The sequence below is a fragment of the Polypterus senegalus genome, chromosome 2 (genome assembly GCF_016835505.1).
Source record: "Polypterus senegalus isolate Bchr_013 chromosome 2, ASM1683550v1, whole genome shotgun sequence".
NCBI lineage: Eukaryota > Metazoa > Chordata > Cladistia > Polypteriformes > Polypteridae > Polypterus > Polypterus senegalus.
Genome location: NC_053155.1, coordinates 287,459,189 through 287,479,841, shown reverse-complemented (window position 1 = coordinate 287,479,841; position 20,653 = coordinate 287,459,189). Strand labels below are relative to the sequence as shown.

At 40.2% G+C, this 20,653-nt stretch overlaps 1 long non-coding RNA gene across 1 annotated transcript in view; it reads right to left on the bottom strand.

The window, feature by feature from the left end:
* Nucleotides 1-1,566: 1,566 nt before the first annotated feature.
* LOC120523967 overlaps nt 1,567-20,653 on the bottom strand; it is a 78,233-nt gene continuing 59,146 nt past the window's right edge. Inside the window, exon 3 of the long non-coding RNA XR_005632728.1 lies at nt 1,567-1,762. This is a non-coding gene — a long non-coding RNA (uncharacterized LOC120523967). The remainder of the gene's footprint in view (nt 1,763-20,653) is intronic.

The window sequence follows — 20,653 nt, the reverse complement described above, 5'->3', positions numbered from 1 at the left end:
CATCATACGCTTTTTCTTTAGCCCTCGCCACCACTCTCTTCACCTTGGGACTTATCACCTTGTACTCTTGTCTACTTTCTGCATCTCTCTGACTATCCCACTTCTTCTTTGCCATCCTCTTCCTCTGTATACTCTCCTGTATTTCCTCATTCCACCACCAGGTTTCCTTTTCCTCCTTCCTCTGTCCAGATTTCACGTCAATCACCCTTCTTGCTGTCACTCTTACTACATCTGCTGTAGTTTCCCAGCTGTCTGGTAACTCTTCATTGCCACCCAGTGCCTGTCTCACCTTCTCCCTAAACTCAACCTTGCAGTCTTCCTTTTTCAACTTCCACCATTTGATCCTTGGCTCTGCCCTCACTCTCTTCCTCTTCTTGATCTCCAACATCATCCTACAGACCACCATCCTATGCTGCTTAACTACACTTTCCCCTGCCACCACTTTGCAGTCTTCAATCTCCTTCAGATTGACTCTTCTGCATAGGATGTAATCTACCTGTGTGCATCTTCCTCCACTCTTGTACGTAACCCTATGTTCCTCCCTCTTCTTAATATGTATTCACCACAGCCATGTCCATCCTTTTGGCAAAATTCACTTTCCTCTGACTTTCTTCATTCCTCTCCTTGACACCATACCTACCCACCACCTCCTCATCGCCTCTGTTCCCTTCACCAACATGTCCATTGAAATCCGCTCCAATCACCACTTTCTGTCCTTTAGGTACACTGTTCATAACTTCATCCAACTCACTCCAAAAATCTTCTTTCTCATCCATTGCACATGGACCCTGCAGGGCATATGCACTAACAACATTCATCATCACACCTCCAATTTCAAGTTTCATAATCATTACTCTGTCTGACACTGTTTTCATCTCCAAAACACTTGACATACTGTTCCTTCAGAATAACCCCTACTCCATTTCTCCTCCTATTCACACCATGATAGAACAATTTGAATCCACCTCCAATCCACCTGGCCTTATTCCCCTTTCATTTAGTCTCTTGCATGCACAATATATCAACCTTCCTTCTCTCCATCATGTCTGCTAACTCTCTCCCCTTACCAGTCATACTGCCAACATTCAAAGTTCCTACCCTCAGTTCCACTCTCTTTACCTTCCTCCTCTCCTCCTGCCTCCGGACACGTCTCCCCCCTCTTCTTCTCCTTCTTCTTCGGCCAACAATAACCCAGTTTCTGCCAGCACCCTGTTGGCTAACAGCACTGGTGGCAGTCGTTGTTAACCTGGGGCTCAACCAATCCGGAATGGAAATTTGCATTGTTGTCCGCATATTGATTTGGCAAAATTTTACACCGGATGTCCTTCCTGACGTAACCCTCCCCATTTATCCGGGCTTGAGGCCAGCATGAAGAAACACACTGGTTTGTGCACCCCCTGTGACGGGGTTTTCTTCATTATGTGTTATGTATTGTGAAGAAAGAATTAGAGACAGCACACTCATAAAGATTTGGGGTGGAAGCCCCGTATAGTAGAAGGTCCAGTGCAAGCTTTCCAGACTGATGCATTCAATAAAGGAATCAAACAGAGGACAACATTTCAGGTGGTGAATGGATTTTTATAGTGAACTAACAGGAAATTGGATACAGAGGGAATGCTGGGAAAACAGAAGGGCAGAAATGATGTAGAAACTTGAAGCCGGAAATGCAGTCATCAGGTGAGTTTGAAAGTAATGCCTTTGTTATTCTGCATGTGAGATCGTTTGCCAGTCTTCAAAACGGTGCATTTATTCTTCTGTTTTTCTGTTGAATAAGAGAGAGAGATATTATTGCCTTGTACAAAACCCTCTTTCTTCGTGTTATCACGCTTTGTTGAGCCAGTCAGCTGCTCCCTAAGCGCGCATGTGTGACAGTATTAATAACTATCCACGCTGCCTGTCAACGACAGGTAATAGAATCATTTAAAAATATTTGCTATCTCTTTGCCTGCGTTTTACCTTCAACACCTTTCTTCAGTATCCATGTGTTCTGAATCTCTGCTGACTGGCGCTCAGTCACTTGAGTGCGTTCTGTAAAGCCTGCCTGTCAGACTGACTTAATTTACCGGGCACCTTTCTCTCCTTCTCCAGTATGAAGGTGGCTCTCATCGTGCTCATATGGCTTTAGTCCTCTTTGCGTGTCTCATGCTTGCACTTCCTCTTGGCATCACCAAAGCCAAACTGACCAATCACATCAAAGGAGGAACTGGACACACTCACAAACCTTATTGTTTTATTATATAGTAGATTTCTCGATTTTGCATTATATTACATTTATATATATTACCATTGTTTTTTCTGCCCAGTCCTGTTCATATAGGACCTAAGGGTGTGGGGCCTTTCCAATTTTTAAATATGAAATATTGTTGCAATTTTCTCTCATTGTGTAATTAACTTTTTGTTGAGAGTGTATTTAGGTGGTGCTCAAATAACAATGAGATTTATCCAATAGTGAAAATAATTTGTTTAAGGTGGTCTAACCAAGAATTTCTTGTTAGTCAGTGAGTGAATCAGGAACATGTATACATTTTCAAGGCTCCTCACAAGTAAGCACAGTAAGTAGAGAGTGTAAGATGACACAGTTGCTAACTGTCTTCCTTCTTGCCTGTAAAACAGAAAACCTCTGCTGTCTTTTCTTCCTCAGGCTCGGATGTCTCACCCTTTTTTTGCCTCCTTCAGTATTTAAGAATTCACAGAATCCATTCAGTTATAAAGCCACATCTGAGTGAGACAGAATTTTGCTACTGAAGCAAGTTCTATTGGCAAATCCTTGATTGTGGGCTGTGACGGTCTCCACGGATTGGTTTTTTAATTTTTTTTTCTGCCCTTTTCATTTATACACTAAATGGGGCTTAATGTGGAGATACTCGAACCTTTCATATTTCATTTACCTAACTACTGTATCTATCTATCTATCTAATATATATATATATATATATATATATATATATATATATATATATATATATATATATATATATATATATATATATATATATAATATGGTATATATACTCTAATTGTGAAGGTTCTCATTTCAACCCTTTCATTAATTAGTGTTCAGTTCTTGCTGTTAGTTGATTTCTTCCTCTTCTTTAATTGACTTTCAGGCCCTTTAAATGTTTCTTTGTTATCAGTCAGACAATAATGAGATACAAAACAACGCAATAAATTGTGATGCTATATTTTCACCAGGTTGCCAATGCAGCACAGAATAGTGTAGCACAGGAAATAAGACACAATGTGAAAACAAGTGTCAATAATACTTACCGTAAATGGCAGCATAAAACACTGTTAAATATTTTACAGAGAGTGAAGTCATAAATGTTCAGGACTTACTATTTGGATACTCTAAATTTCATTGTGTCTGCTGTCAGTCTCGGGCATGAGCCTTGCATATGTAAAATCCATGTTACGATGATTTCAATGCAGTGCTGTGGATCAACACAACTGCAGACAGAGTGGAGCTCAGGAAGACAACCATGGGGGGAGTTTGTTTCAATTATTTAGTGAGAATTTTGCAGTTTTATGGATCAATATTAACAAAGCAGCTTTTTTTAGCGTTTTGTTGTTATTTAAAATATGCCAGGTTGTAAACAGTTCTGTTTGGTTGTGTCAGAAATATGCTTGATTATGTTTAAGGTTTTGGTAAGAATGTCTACTTCCTCCGCATATATGAGGTGGCACATCCCTTTGCCACTGCAGGTGAGATATAATATAATAATATACTGTATTTCTATAGCTTCTTTACCATGCTCAAGGCACTTCACAGAGTGTCAGAAAGAACAGCAGGTTGTATGTAACATTAGATAGAAATATTTTCTATATAGAACACTTGCACAGATAAATACAGGAATACAAAGCAATAATTTGAATAGAAATTGAAGAGAAAAAAACAGAGTAAAATACTAAATTCAATACTAAAAGAGAGCATAACACACACAAATTATCAAGAGCATCTGGACAGAGAGAGAAACTGAAAAAGGGGCAGAATTTTAGGTTAAGTTAGAAGCCTTCCTTAAGAGAAGTTTTAAGTTGTTTTTTTAAAAGAATGAATTGAGTCAAAGTCTGGGCACTATAAAACTGAAGGCCCTGTCACCCATTGAGTGCAGGTTAGTGTGGGGCACAACAAGACTGCCAGAATCCGAGGACTTTAGTGGGTGGACAGGAGCACAGTGATGGAGAAAGTCGCTGATGTAGTCTGGTGTGAGGCCATTTAAAGCTTTGTAGGTTAATAATAGAATTTTATATTCAATCCTGTAAGACATGGGGAGCCAGTGGAGACCAAGCTGGATGGGTGTTAGGACTCTTGCAGCAGAGTTTTGAATCAGCTAGAGCTCTGGTATAAGATTAGAAGTGGCATCGGCCAGTAGGGGGTTGCAATAGTCGATGTGGGATGTGATAAAAGCATGGACAAATTTATCAACATTAGAAAAGGAGAGGAATGAGCGAATATGTGATATGTTACAGAGGTGGAAGTAGGAAAGTTTCTTAATGTGGTTTATGTGGGTGAAGTAAGAAAAGGAGGAATCAAAAATGACACCAAGATTTCTTGCATCAGAGGAAGGTCTGATGAGATCATCGTCAAGTGTTAGTTTTGTTGCAATTTATTTTTAAACACTTCTGCTCCATCCAGGTTTTAATTTCACTGAGGCAAGTTGTGAACTGAGAAAGCCCTCATGAAGTTTCACTTTTAATATTGAAATAGAGTTGAGCTTCGTCTGCATAAAAATAATAACCCATTCCATAGCTGCAAATGACATGGCCAAGGGAAAGCATGCAGATGCAGAAGAGCAGAGGGCCGAGGACAGAGCCCTGAGGAGCCCCTTGTGTGACTGGCGCTGAGCTGGATCTGCTGTTGCCAAGGCTAACAAACTGTCCATTAGATAGAACTTAAACCACTGGAGGGCAGTGCCACAGATACCCAGCATGTTCTCCATTCTGGACAGTAGAATGTCATGTCAAATGCTGCACTGAGGCCTAACAGAATTAATATGCTGGATTGTCCAAAGTCTGCTGCCAAAAGTAAATCATTAGTTACCAGAAGCAGAGCAGTTTCACAGATGTGCTGTGCCCTGAAACCAGACTGAAAGGGTTCCATCAACTATTTTAAGGAAGTTATAGGAAGGAAAGTGTGCAGCCACTGCACACCTCTGATGCTACACGCATCACACATAGAGGTACCAGCCTAGTAAAGTCAATTGATTTCGACAAAGAAAAGAAAAGGTTTTAACAGATAAATTAGTGGTCACCAGCAAGTACTCCTTGACTTCCAAAATAAGTTGGCGAGAAGGAGCTCTGCCTCTAATGAACACCTGCTTGCAGAATGGGTGGGGTTTCAAGAGCCCTAAGGGGCACAGTCAGCAACCCTCCGGCACTTCATTTTTGGACCTGCAGAGGAAAAGGAGCAGGTAGATAGCAACAGCGCCCCCTATTGTCCCGGAGTGGAATTTCACACCACAACAAGAGTCTTGAAAGTGCCCCCAAAGTGCACATTTCTAACAATACGTTTAACATTTTATTTTCATATTCTGTAAAACCTAGAAAAATAATGTAATATTCTCAATTCTTTTTAATCCAATTCAAGGTGCTGGGTCACTCTAGTTCATCCCAGGACAACAACAACAACAACAACATTTATTTATATAGCACATTTTCATACAAACAGTAGCTCAAAGTGCTTTACATATTAAAGAATAGAAAAATGAAAGACACAATTATAAAACCCACTTTAGCATACACCCATATTGCTTAGTAGGAAAATAAAACAAGTCTTTGAAAAAGATCTGGAGTTAAAAAAAAGAATTTTAAGGTAGCCATCGAGATTAAAATATTGTGGTTTGGCAGTAGGCTACCAATCGAAAAATAAAGAGAAGAAAGGGAGCTTCCTGTTACTAAATTATTAAAATGATACTAATGTCCATATTTTTAGTGTCTGGCTCATTCTTTAATCATGGCTTTAATTGCTGATTTTGGCGTGGCAGACAGTGTGGTGCAGTGCAGTGCTGCTTTAGGGTCTTTGTGTTAATCTGCCTGGGCTAAACTTTAAAGAATCCACGTAGACAATTGTACTGAGTTCTGATCTTATAAGTTCACTTGGATGAAGGTGTCAAGCTAACATATTATATAGTTTTTGTGAGGACAGATGATATCCTTATAGCATGTAATCAAAACAGCATGAACACTCACACACAAACACCAGCCTACTCCAGTATGCTTTTCTTAGCTGTAAACCAGTATTTTAAATCAAGCTGACAGAGACTATCCAGCTATTACTCGAAAGAAAAAATCACAGAGCATCACAAGCAATATTTGATAAAAAATACTTTCATGATACGTAACTGGAGGGCTTGGACTTCATTATTCATTTCATAAGAAGACACAATACTCCATCTGCATTTATTCTGAGTTTGTGAAAATCTAAAAGTGAGAGGTTTCCATGAAGCATATTTTATATTTAACAGGAAGATAGCATCATAGTGGTGCAGTGCTTAGCCACAGAGTATAAGTTCATATTTTAGTGCCATTGTGGGCCTCAGTGCCTCTTGCCAAACGTCTCTCTATCTGGTGTTTCTTTCCAGGAGCTCCATTGCCCTTCTACATGCCAGTGTCAGGCAGATTACACTGAATTGTGCTGATGGAAGTGCTCTGCCATGGCCTATCATCACATCTACTGTATGTCTGACTCCCATTGCCTCCCCGATAGCCTCTAGCTTCCTATGACCCATTCATTTACCAAGTGAGTTCAGAACATAGAAGGATTTAACAGGAAGAAATGTTCTTTTTTATCTCTTGGCCTAGAATATACTGTCCATCTTCCTTGGCTTCTTTCATAGTTTCGTCTTTTATTTTTTTACATTTTTTTTTCCAAGCCTGTGGATGCTGAAATTAAATTTAACACAGTCTTAAGCGGTGTTAAATAAATTGCCGCCTGCAGCTATACACTATACATAATTTTATCCCGCTGTTAAGTATACATGAATTGCAAAAGCATTGCAAAAATGATTTCAGGTCAGCAGCTGTTATGCTTGGTTAAATATGTTCATTGAGTTGTTTAAAGAAATGTGTAATCGAACATAAAATATATATATTTCATTGCATTGCATCAAGCACATGAAGTACAGTACACACAAATATAAAAGATATCTTTTGGTGCTTAATTGCTATTTTGTTTGGAATTGGTTTACTCGATCCATTTGCTTCGTCTACTGTTATAAGCAGTGGTGCTGGCACATCTGTCCTGCTGAATATTTTAATTTATGCAATTCAATTCAACTTCAGTTCAGTTTATTCTTACAAGGCACACTTCCACTTACAAACTCAGCATGCAGTAAGTAATTAGAGACGGTCCTTTCTCTTTGTAGCTGCGTCTTCCGAAGCCAAATGACAAACGGGAGGAATTCATTGATTGTTCTGTCATTGGATGCCTGTACACCAGTTTTTTAGAAATGCAAGTAGCCTTAGAGAATGAGTGACTGAATATCGTCCAAAGCATTCTTGACATTTGAGAGGCCCAAAAAGGTGAGCGAGAATATTATTTTAGCAATCTCGTTAGTCGTGGATGCAAGGTCTTGTGGTGTTTTAAAGTGCCTGATCACTACCGTGTACTCCTTTAGGATAAAGTGGCACTGGTCTCCTTTTCATGGGTGAGGTAAGTGAGACTTTCAGTGCAATTCTTAGATGTGAGCTGCATTATTTACTTGCACATTTTACATCAATCTCACCTGAGCCCATTAAAGGATGAGCTTCTCTGTGGGACTGCAACTGTACAGTGGGCCTCTACCATGATATTCACTATCTGGCTATGACGATGCGGGTTCTGCTCCGGGCTCCCATCTCTCTTTAGGGAGCCTCTTAAATGTTCAGTGATGTAACTGGATGAGCTGGGCAATGAGGACACCAAACGCAGCAAGGGGAAGGTGCAAAGTGCAAACAGTGCTTTTATTAAAAACAGTCAAAAGTGTTCAAAACAACAGTGCAGTGCTCAAAACGTCAATAAATAAATAATCCATTAAAACAACAAGTGGAGGTTAATATCCCAATAAATAACTCCATTTAAAAACCATGTTAAAATACTAGCAGGAAGCTGTCCCTTCTTTAAAAACCTGGTGCTTTCTTCTTTTAACTGGCGGCTCCCCTGCTTCTCCCATATGGGCCCTGGAGCAGGGGAGTCACCCTACCTGCAGGCGCACCTGACTTTCCTTCTGGTCCAGTAGCCACCCGACCCCTGCCTCCGTACGGCTAATCTGCTGGACCGAAACTCGGGTTCCACATGACTAGGGCGCTCACGCTGGGGCACTCCCTCCATGACTCCCACTACCTTTCGCAGCGAGCCGTCCACAATCCTGGTCACTCCTTCTCCTCTGATAAACTCAGCAGGAGTGACCCAATCCATCCGCCCTGAGTGCCGGCCCAACACCCTGCTAGGGCTCACTTCACATTCACCTGCCACCACCAGGTTCACTCGCTCACACCCACCCGCACTGGCTCTTAGCCTCCAGCTTCTTCCTGTAACCTCCACTATCTTTTCCAATTTTTCTTTCTCATCCCCTCCGCACTTGCACTCCTACTATTTATATATTTTGCTAAACAAGGCCCCAAAGAGTCTGGGATGCGAACACAAGGCTTTCATTAGCCGCACTTGTGGCTTAAAGAGGGGGTGTGGTAGTGTGGCCGGAGCGGTTTCCGGGTGTGACAAGGGCTTGAGCTTTTCCATACTGGAAGTGCACGTGTGGGATCGCCTATGTCCATAATTGATGTCGGGAGCTGTTAATCGCTGCATTATATATATATATATATATATATATATATATATACATACAGTGGTGCGAAAAACTATTTGCCCCCTTCCTGATTTCTTATTCTTTTGCATGTTTGTCACACAAAATGTTTCTGATCATCAAACACATTAAACCATTAGTCAAATATAACACAAGTAAACACAAAATGCAGTTTTTAAATGATGGTTTTTATTATTTAGGGAGAAAAAAATCCAAACCTACATGGCCCTGTGTGAAAAAGTAATTGCCCCTGAACCTAATAACTGGTTGGGCCACCCTTAGCAGCAATAACTGCAATCAAGCGTTTGCGATAACTTGCAATGAGTCTTTTACAGCGCTCTGGAGGAATTTTGGCCCACTCATCTTTGCAGAATTGTTGTAATTCAGCTTTATTTCAGGGTTTTCTAGCATGAACCGTCTTTTTAAGGTCATGCCATAGCATCTCGATTGGATTCAGGTCAGGACTTTGACTAGGCCACTCCAAAGTCTTCATTTTGTTTTTCTTCCGCCATTCAGAGGTGGATTTGCTGGTGTGTTTTGGGTCATTGTCCTGTTGCAGCACCCAAGATCGCTTCAGCTTGAGTTGACGAACGGATGGCCGGACATTCTCCTTCAGGATTTTTGGTAGACAGTAGAATTCATGGTTCCATCTATCACAGCAAGCCTTCCAGGTCCTGAAGCAGCAAAACAACCCCAGACCATCACACTACCACCACCATATTTTACTGTTGGTATGATGTTCTTTTCTGAAGTGCTGTGTTCCTTTTACGCCAGATGTAACGGGACATTTGCCTTCCAAAAAGTTCAACTTTTGTCTCATCAGTCCACAAGGTATTTTCCCAAAAGTCTTGGCAATCATTGAGATGTTTCTTAACAAAATTGAGACGAGCCCTAATGTTCTTTTTGCTTAACAGTGGTTTTGCGTCTTGGAAATCTGCCATGCAGGCCGTTTTGCCCAGTCTCTTTCTTATGGTGGAGTCGTGAACACTGACCTTAATTGAGGCAAGTGAGGCCTGCAGTTCTTTAGACGTTGTCCTGGGGTCTTTTGTGACCTCTCGCATGAGTCGTCTCTGCGCTCTTGGGGTAATTTTGGTCGGCCGGCCACTCCTGGGAAGGTCCACCACTGTTCCATGTTTTTGCCATTTGTGGATAATGGCTCTCACTGTGGTTCGCTGGAGTCCCAAAGCTTTAGAAATGGCTTTATAACCTTTACCAGACTGATAGATCTCAATTACTTCTGTTCTCATTTGTTCCTGAATTTCTTTGGATCTTGGCATGATGTCTAGCTTTTGAGGTGCTTTTGGTCTACTTCTCTGTGTCAGGCAGCTCCTATTTAAGTGATTTCTTGATTGAAACAGGTGTGGCAGTAATCAGGCCTGGGGTGGCTACGGAAATTGAACTCAGGTGTGATACACCACAGTTAGGTTATTTTTGAACAAGGGGGCAATTACTTTTTCACACAGGGCCATGTAGGTTTGGATTTCTTTTCTCCCTAAATAAGAAAAACCATCATTTAAAAACTGCACTTTGTGTTTACTTGTGTTATATTTGACTAATGGTTAAATGTGTTTGATAATCAGAAACATTTTGTGTGACAAACATGCAAAAGGATAAGAAATCAGGAAGGGGGCAAATAGTTTTTCACACCACTGTGTATATATATATATATATATATATATATATATATATATATATATATATATATATATAATGCAGCGATTAACAGCTCCCGACATCAATTATGGACATAGGCGATCCCACACGTGCACTTCCAGTATGGAAAAGCTCAAGCCCTTGTCACACCCGGAAACCGCTCTGGCCACACTACCACACCCCCTCTTTAAACCACAAGTGCGGCGAATATTTATTTAAAAACTGCCCATCTATTGCTATCCGCGGACCCGCTATATCACACTAGGGCTCTCCATCTGAAACGGCAGCATTAATCAAAATCTAATGAAAGCCTTGTGTTCGCATCCCAGACTCTTTGGGGCCTTGTTTAGCAAAAGGAGAACAACCATAACTCACCTTTGCTAACTTTAATGGAATGGTTAGTAGGCAAACCCCAAAGAACCAGAAATAAAATGATTGCTTCTTCCTCTCCTCTTAAAAATAAAAGTAGCAGAGTGGTCCTTCAGAGCAATGCCATAGGGGAATCATTTATGGTTCCTGTACGACGTATTCACGTGGAGGTTCCAGAAAGAATGTTTACTTATTTAGATCTATAACAGGCTCCATACGGTAAATAACCATAAACACAGTAGATGGCAACAGATTTGTGAAATACCAATGGCTTCTGATTTCAAAAGGACTCTTGCTCACAATAACACAGGCTAAGTCCAGGTTTTTTAAAATCTGTTAGTGTCCTGCTAGGTATCCTACCATACACTAAAGATTTCAGGTTTCTTCTACATATTAAGAAGTTTTTCAAAGCAATATCTCAACTTCATATACATAAAACTGCGTAGAATTAAATGGTTCTTCATCCTGCAACAGAGGAGCCACATGACAGTGTAAAGAGCCATTAAGTGCCAGTAAAGAACCATTATTTTTAAGAGTGCCCTCAGCGCTCTCTGTAAGGAATCTCTCATCCACTGCCATTTTATACTGGAGTGATGGAAATGGGTCACAGTAACCAAAACAATATGGCAACCTCACTAAACCACAAAATGGTGGCCAAATAAGAAACATTACAAATTGTTATTAATTGGGAAAGCCTGTTAACATTTATTTGTTATTTTACTAGGGGGCTTCACTCGCCAACCCCTGTGTTTGGTTAATCGGATACAGAATTTAAATTTTTTTTTTCTTTGGAATTGTTTAAATTTCATTATTTGCACTTTTACTTTAAAGCTTCATTAAAAACAATATTTTTTGGAGACACATTGTGACAACGCAACGTATAACTGCCCGTGAGTGAATATTGTTTCTGTTTCTCTGATAAATAATCCGACTTTTTCTAATGTTTGTCCCCGTGATTTATTGCTTGTCATAGCAAAAGCTATTCTCTCAGTAAACTGTAAACATTTTAATACGAATGGCACATCACGATCTCCTTTGGTGTGTAATTTTATTAACGGAATATATACATTACCTTTCTTTTTGCCTGTTAAAATTTGCATCGCTTCTCCGTGATCATAAATATACACCTGACCAAATTGTGTATTCTTTGAAATTCAACTTGTCGTTGCTTTAACTGTTCCAGGACTACAGATTCTCATAGTGCATGGTCCATTATTGTGTAAATCCACGTTTTGTGCATTGAATGATGCGAATGCGAAAAGACTTTGTTGTCTACTCTTTGCCTTTTATTTCTGACCTCGATTTGTCCTGCTCTTTTTTCAGTTACACCTGGTTCTGATGATTAATCACCGTTTGTTTTGCGGTAATGAGATCTTTTCTATCTTTTCTTTGATACTGTAGCGACTAAAAGATAAAGTGTCACAAAAGTTTTACTTGAACAACCGCTGACTTCGTAACCCCAAACACAACTTTCTAGCACCTTCTCCAACCCCTCATCCTCTGCGTCTCACACCCCCCTTACCGCATCAATCAATACCCCGCTGTCAGTCTACCATACTGTACTCTGCCCTCCCTCAATCGGACCAAACAGTCACTTAAAACCAAAAAGGCCACGACCTGGCTGGGACGCTGCAATACTTTTGAATTTTAATTATAATTGGTTTTATAATCTCGTATCTGCCTTTTTTTCTCTCCAACGCCTTTGGGTCTCTATTCTCCGTATTGTCCTTATACATTTTATATGTGTTGAGAGCATAGGATCTGTGTGAACTACGTGCTGTTATACGACTGACTGTTTTTTGATGGATTTGAGCTTATATGATATCTTTTGTAAGTAGGGCATGTCTTACAAGAATCTCATGTTCCACCTCCCCGCAAGACGGCCCTGGCACACTCTCTTGGCACCAAGTCTCATGTTTACGGTCCTTTTGTGTCTTTTGTGTCGCAGTTCTTTTAAATGTCTTTCGAGAACTCCTAAGAAGATCACGTATCATCGCCTTGCTTTTGCTTTCCAGAATTTCTTTTTATAATAGAGAGAAATACATTGTTTTTGTTACCTCTTGGAGGCATCATGCATCTGGGTATATAAACACATGAGCCCATCACAAAAATACGCTATTTACAAGTTAATATCAATTTATTTACATTTATTGTGTGCCATATTATCATTTTATAGTCTCAGCACTGCGCCATTGATAGATGTTTCTTTCCAGAAGCCATGATGCTCTATGTTATGCATTCTTGGCTTTAAAACACACAGCACTCAGCAGTGTCCATAATTGCTGATTTATTCCTTCAATAACTTCAGTCTGTTACTATTTGTATTTGACCAATGCTTTTATCAAAGGCAAATTTCAACATTCGAATTTCAACATTCGAGATAAAATGTGTCCTGTTTTTCCAGTTGGAGCAGAGGCAGGAGAAGTGACTTGCTCATGGTCACTCAGTGTCAGTAGTGGGATTTTAATCAACAGTCACAGGGTTTGAAGTCCAAATCACACTGGCCTGCCTCAGTCTAGCACTCTTGGCATTTGGCATCTTCTGGTTCACAACTCATGGCATCCCACTTTTTGACTATGTTTATGGTTTTACTATCTCAGTCTTGATGACAACACATCTTCTACTTAACAACTCTTGGGCATCCTTGTTTTGACCTTATTAGAGTTTGTCTTTTGAGAAATAAACACCTTACAAGTCCTCACTTGGCTTTTTCCTTACATTCATAACAAATAGGGCGGATTAGTGGCTCTGAGGCTAGGGGTTTGTACTGGCAAACGGAGGGTTGCAAGTTTGAATCCTGTAATGGCAAAAGAGACTCTACTCTGTTGGGCACTTGAGCAAGGTCCTTAACCTGCAATTGCTCCATTCTGGGTATGACGTTAATCTGCACCCAGCCCTGCATGTAGGCCCTCCAACCTGCAGGGAAAAACCTGGGGGTTGATGGCAGAATTGGCACTCCAGCCACCATAAAAATACCTGACGCTGTTCCACTCTCTCTGAACTAGTATGGTGCTGAGGTGTCACCCATGAGCATGGCAGCAACCTCCTCCTCATAATAAATGCTAGGGTCGTCTGCAACAGTGAAAAGGTAACACCAGTATATTTTTCCAGGCATCTTCCCTCTAATATCTGTTTTCTTTTGCCTATCTTAATCTTTTCTTTTAATTTGCAAGTTCTAGATGTGGCTTTTTCTTTGAAACTCTGCTTCTAAGGCCAGTTTCCCTGAGTTGTCTTTTGCCTGTGACACAAGTATTTGGAGTGTATTTAAGAACACAGCCAAATGAGGTGTTTGTCAAATCACAGACTCTGGTGTCTTTATCGTCTTATGCAGTTGTGCATCTGGGTCTTCCCCTTTTTTTTCTATTCTGGTTTGATCCAGTACTCTTCTCTCAAGACGATAATAGGCATCTGTTTCATGGCAATCTGTCACCTTCATTCTTTAAAAAAATAAAAAGATAAAACAGTAGACTATCATGTTTTTTGAGAAAGCTGTTTAATTTTAGCCATTTTTGAACCCAGAACTGAACTTTAGGAATGCCAGTACCTTACAACCCAAGTGAACAGCGTAACAGATTTCAGTGATGCTAATGCAATTACAAAGGTTTCTCTAATAACCAATTGAAATTTATACACGACTAAGTATGAATAAGCCAAGGGAGCCGACCATTAGAAAAGTGAAGGAATGGCTGCTGAAAATGGGGCTTTTCAGTCATATGTGAATAATAAATTAAAAATCTGTCATTTCCAGCAGTAATCAACATTAGAAACACCAGTAATGTTTTGATTGCATTTTAAAATCAATTTAATGGTATCTTGGTAATAAAAGGTGTCAGTTTCTATGAAAACCACAAACATTTCTGGGTGTGTGCACACTTTTGACTGGTGGTGTACGTGTGACACAGCCCTTGAAAAGTCTTCCGTACAGAATATATAATTACATCCATTGGAGTGGGAGGTGAACTTGACTTCAAACCTTGAGTGCTGACATCATCACTGGTGAGAAAAAATTCAAGCCAGCTAAAAGATTAGCTGACCTAAATGGCAAAGTGTTACAAGGGGGTGTTCTATGGGTTGGCATTCCTGAGGCAAAAAATAATTCCCTAAGTAAATATTAATAAAGCTTCCTTTTTTATTAGAGTTTAGAGGGCACTTACTCAGTAAGTGAGCACTGAAAACCCAAGCAAATCCTTCAGGCTAAAAGACGGCAGCATAGAAAAGCTGCTAAGAATATGCAGTTTATTCTCAGCTCAGGAACATTGATGGGTGTTTAAACGATGTGGAGGGGCAAAGACAACAGAAGGAAAAACGGGGCATGGCGACCTGGTCAGCAAAGTAATTTGAAAGATCATAACTGAACGTGGCAGAATGTCGGAGGGAAACTTAGAAGTAAACTTCTTGTAACACAAATGTATTAATCACTGGTGCCTGGTGCACTAGAATATGCTTAGAATTGTGCACATTATATTGTCTCAAACATTTTTAAACCCAGTTTGAATGCCAAATTTAGATTAGTTTAGATAAGATTTAACTTTACTTTATTAATCCTATAGGGAAATTCAATAGCAGAGACAGAAACATAAAAAACAAGGAATCAGACTCCCAGGACAGGGAATACACAGAATAATTCAATCATTAAGTAAGATAATTAAGTAAATAAATAAATAAATGTATATTGTGCAGATATCTCAAAATAAAATTAACAAGTACACTGGGTAGAAGCATTGAACTGCCTGACAGCAGTGAGCAGAAAAGACCCTCAGAGGCGATTCTTTGCACACCGTAGTGGATTATATCTGTGGCTAAAAGTAGAGCTCCTCCTGCAAGGAATGCAGAGGATTTTTCCTGATGATATCCAAATTTGCCACCTCTTTTCCACAGTGTGTCCACCGTTTGCCCAGTGATGGCATAGACTTTCCTGAGAAGTTTCTTCAGGAATTATGTTTCTTTTGAGCTCAAGTTGCTTCCCCAGGAGACTGCGGGGTAGAACAGCTCACTGACTACTACGGACTGGTAGAACATTTCTAGCAGCTTACTGCACACATCAAAAGACCTGAGTCTTCTTAGCAAGTGCAATCTGCTCTGACCCTTCGTATACAGCACCACTGTGTTATCAGACCAGTCGAGTTTGCTGTTTGTCTGAGCCCCCAGGTACTTGTAGCTCTGCACCACTTCTGTGTCCTCCTCCTGGATGGTGACTGGCCTCAGAGGATTCCTGGCATGCCTGAAGTCAACCTCCAATTCTTTTGTCTTTCTAATGTTGAGCTGCACCACAAGACAAAGTCCTCCACAACCTTCCTATACTCTGACACATCTCCATTATTAACTATGATGAACGAGAGATCATCTGAAAATATCTGTAGACGGCAAGTGCTGGTATTGTGCTGGAAGTCTGTTGTGTTGAGGGTGAACAGGAAGTGCTCCTGTATTACACACCCCCATTTCTAACAAAGTTCCTTAGCCTCAAAAACCGCTGTCTTTTGGTCAGGTAGTCCATTGTGGGGTCATCAAGATTCAAAGCCTTGAGCTTTTTTCCCAGTTGAGGAGGCAGAATGGTGTTAAAAGCACTAGAAAAATCAAAGAACATTATCCTCACTGTGGTGGTGTTTTTGTGTAAGTGCGAATGTCCAAATAACCCATGCTTGTAAGTCACTGTTTTTTGAACAAGTCTGTTTGATGGTCCTATAAATATTTCTGGTGATAATTTATTTGGCTATCACCTGAATGTCAGTCCATGCATGCTTGTCTTAACAGTATTAACTATTCATTCAAACATATGGCCTCATGCTTGTAATACCCCTATAATGTATAATATCTTTTGTCTAAGAGAAGACTAGGTGTTAGCAGCATTGTCCTCTGTAGTGGAATCGAGATTTGGATTATCAGTGCTTCATGGTGATAAAAGCAAAGGGTATGTAAGAAGGGAAAATTGAGAGAACAATGATGGATGTTGAAACCCTAGTTGAAAACCCTATGTACAGTGGGATGCAAAAGTTTGGGCAACCTTGTTAATAGTCATTATTTTCCTGTATAAATTGTTGGTTGTTACGATAAATAATGTCAGTTAAATATATCATATAGGAGACACACACAGTGATATTTGAGAAGTGAAATGAAGTTTATTGGATTTACAGAAAGTGTGCAATAATTGTTCAAACAAAATCAGGCAGGTGCATAAATTTGGGCACTGTTGTCATTTTATTGATTCCAAAACTTTTAGAACTAATTATTGGAACTCAAATTGGCTTGGTAAGCTCAGTGACTCCTGACCTACATACACAGGTGAATCCTATAATGAGAACGAGTATTTAAGGGGGTCAATTGTAAGTTTCCCTCCTCCTTTAATTTTCTCTGAAGTGTAGCAACATGGGGGTCACAAAACAACTCTCAAATGACCTGAAGACAAAGATTGTTCACCATCATGGTTTAGGGAAGGATACAGAAAGCTGTCCCAGAGATTTAAGCTGTCTGTTTCCACAGTTAGGAACATATTGAGGAAATGGAAGACCACAGGCTCAGTTCAAGTTAAGGCTCGAAGTGGCAGACCAAGAAAGATTTCGGATAGACAGAAGCGGCGAATGGTGAGAACAGTCAGAGTCAACCCACAGACCAGCACCAAAGACCTACAACATCATCTTGCAGCAGATGGAGTCACTGTGCATCGTTCAGCCATTCGCGACTTTACACAAGGAGATGCTGTATGCGAGAGTGATGCAGAGGAAGCCTTTTCTCCGCCCACAGCACAAACAGAGCCGCTTGAGGTATGCTCAAGCACATTTGGACAAGCCAGCTTCATTTTGGAATAAGGTGCTGTGGACTGATGAAACTAAAATTGAGTTATTTGGGCATAACAAGGGGCGTTATGCATGGAGGAAAAAGAACACAGCATTCCAAGAAAAACACCTGCTACCTACAGTAAAATATGGTGGTGGTTCCATCATGCTGTGGGGCTGTGTGGCCAGTGCAGGGACTGGGAATCTTGTCAAAGTTGAGGGACGCATGGATTCCACTCAGTATCAGCAGATTCTGGAGACCAATGTCCAGGAATCAGTGACAAAGCTGAAGCTGCGCCGGGGCTGGATCTTTCAACAAGACAATGACCCGAAACACTGCTCAAAATCCACTAAGGCATTCATGCAGAGGAACAAGTACAACGTTCTGGAATGGCCATCTCAGTCCCCAGACCTGAATATAATTGAAAATCTGTGGTGTGAGTTAAAGAGAGCTGTCCATGCTCGGAAGCCATCAAACCTGAATGAACTAGAGATGTTTTGTAAAGAGGAATGGTCCAAAATACCTTCAACCACAATCCAGACTCTCATTGGAACCTACAGGAAGCGTTTAGAGGCTGTAATTTCTGCAAAAGGCGGATCTACTAAATATTGATTTCATTTCTTTTTTGTGGTGCCCACATTTATGCACCTATTTTGTTTGAACAATTATTGCACACTTTCTGTAAATCCAATAAACTTCATTTCACTTCTCAAATATCACTGTGTGTGTCTCCTATATGATATATTTAACTGACATTTTTTATCATAACAACCAACGATTTATACAGGAAAATAATGACTATTAACAAGGTTGCCCAAACTTTTGCATCCCACTGTATACCCTGTGAGTAATGAACATCTTCCTTCTCTAATACAACCCATTCTATGCTGTCTGCAATTCTCTTTGTATTGACGCTTTTGTAGATTGACCTTAAAAATGAAAATTTTAATGCATTGTAACAACCTCCCTGGACTCTCAAACTATTTACAAATTATACACTGATATGACCATGAGATCCATCATACCTTTAACTCTAGTGTTATGGATCCAGAGCATGTTAGTATTTGCTTTTATTCAGCCTGTTGTTCTTGTCCCTAAAGTATGACACTCAGTAGTCCCAATGATATGATCAGTTGTCATTCTCATGAAGACCGTTTCAATTACCTGCTCAAGTCTCAAGGTCCACTGTCTTATACCAAGATGGTCACAAATGCACTCTAGCAAATTAGTATCAGCCACACAAACCCTTTCACTGAGTTGTACTCCATTCTTTAATGACACATAAGAGAGATGGTGACCATTAGATCTTTTAGTACCAACATCTACCAAAAGCAGCTTTCAGCACCAAAATCTACATATCTACAGTGATCCCTCCTCGATCGCGGGGGTTGTGTTCCAGAACCCCTGCGAAAGGTGAAAATCCGTGAAGTAAAAACCATATATTCATATGATTATTTTTTATATATGTTAAGCCCTTATAAACTCTCCCACACTTATAAATATTTCCCGCACAGTTATACAGCATAAACCCTTTGTATTCTCTTAGATATTAAGTAAGATTCGTTGAAATTATGTATGTAAAAACACTGTTTATATACACTAAAACCTAAAAATTATTTTAAAGATATCCAGCGTCTCCGATATCACATATGTTACAGCCATTACGATAGACAGGCCACCAGCAATAAATACGTACAATGCAAGAAAAATTGTATACAGTAAAATGTGTATACAATGACATTAAAAGTACATGCATGTACTAAGTACTATAAGTAGAAAATTAATTATGGCTACTCACCAACAATGACACAATGAATTGTCTGGTAACGATGAGTTTAGTTTTACTGCACAATAAAGGAGAGCGAGCATTACAGCTCTTCTAAAGGAGCCTCTTCAGGCGACTGTGTAGCACCGCAGTTGTTGTTCTTCCAGCAGTCTTCAATCCAAATCCCTAAAGCAGATTCCATCCGGACTATCGCCTTATTATGTCCACTTACAACTCGTTTTGCGCCCTGGTTAAAGGACACTGTGGCCGTAGATCTTATATTCTTTTCCTCCTTTTAAATAAAAAGAACTGTGGACTCATCGATACCATAATGGCGTCCTACATAGGTGTAGCTGTTCCCTTCCTTCAACATATCCAAAACTTTTACCTTTTTGGCAATCGTTATCATCTTTCATTGGCGCTTGGGCACGACCCCTGAAGCAATAGCAGAAGCAGATCGTTTTTGAGCCATAACGAAGGGCTTGACTATGCACAAAGATAAACACAAAAGAGGACAAAAGTTAACTCTTTACACAGCGAAACACATTGATGCTAAATGAGTGAGACGAGACTTCCTGGTTAATGCAGTGGAATCGAATTCGGCACTCCGTCGCTGAGCCAATCAGCACACAGGAACTTAACTGCGTGCTCTGATTGGGTGGCTTCTCAGCCATCCGCCAATAACGTTCCTTGTATGAAACTGGACAAACCAACTGAGCAAGCATGTGCAAGAAGTAAAAAGACCCATTGTCCGCAGAAACCTGTGAAGCAGTGAAAAATCTGCATTATATATTTAGATATGCTTACATATAAAATCCGTGATAGAGTAAAGCCGCGAATGTTGAAGCACAATATAGCGAGGGATTACTGTACATCTCCATATATATAAAATCCAACGTCTGTCTGTCTGTTTGCTTTTCACGAGAGAACTACTTAATGGATTTAGATGGTTTTTTTTCTATAATTTGCTTGAACATTCCAGTTGATTTTGCAATGTTCACATTCATATCACAGTTCGCTCATGGTACCGATTTATTAGCTCAAATCCGAGAGAGACTCATCTGGCTGAGGGGAGGGGGCCGGGGGGGTTTCTTATCTCTGCTTAGGTAGCGAATGAGAAAACTACTTAATGGATTCAGATCTGGCTTTTTTCTAGAATGTGATGAACATTCCAGTTGATTTTGCGATTTCTCTTATAGTTCACTTGCAGGAGGGATATATTCTCACTAATCTGAGACAGAGGCTGCGGGCCAAGGGGAGGGGGAACTGTGATGTCAGGAGGGCCTTGCTGTCCTGTTTTACTTGGGCAAAGCTGCAG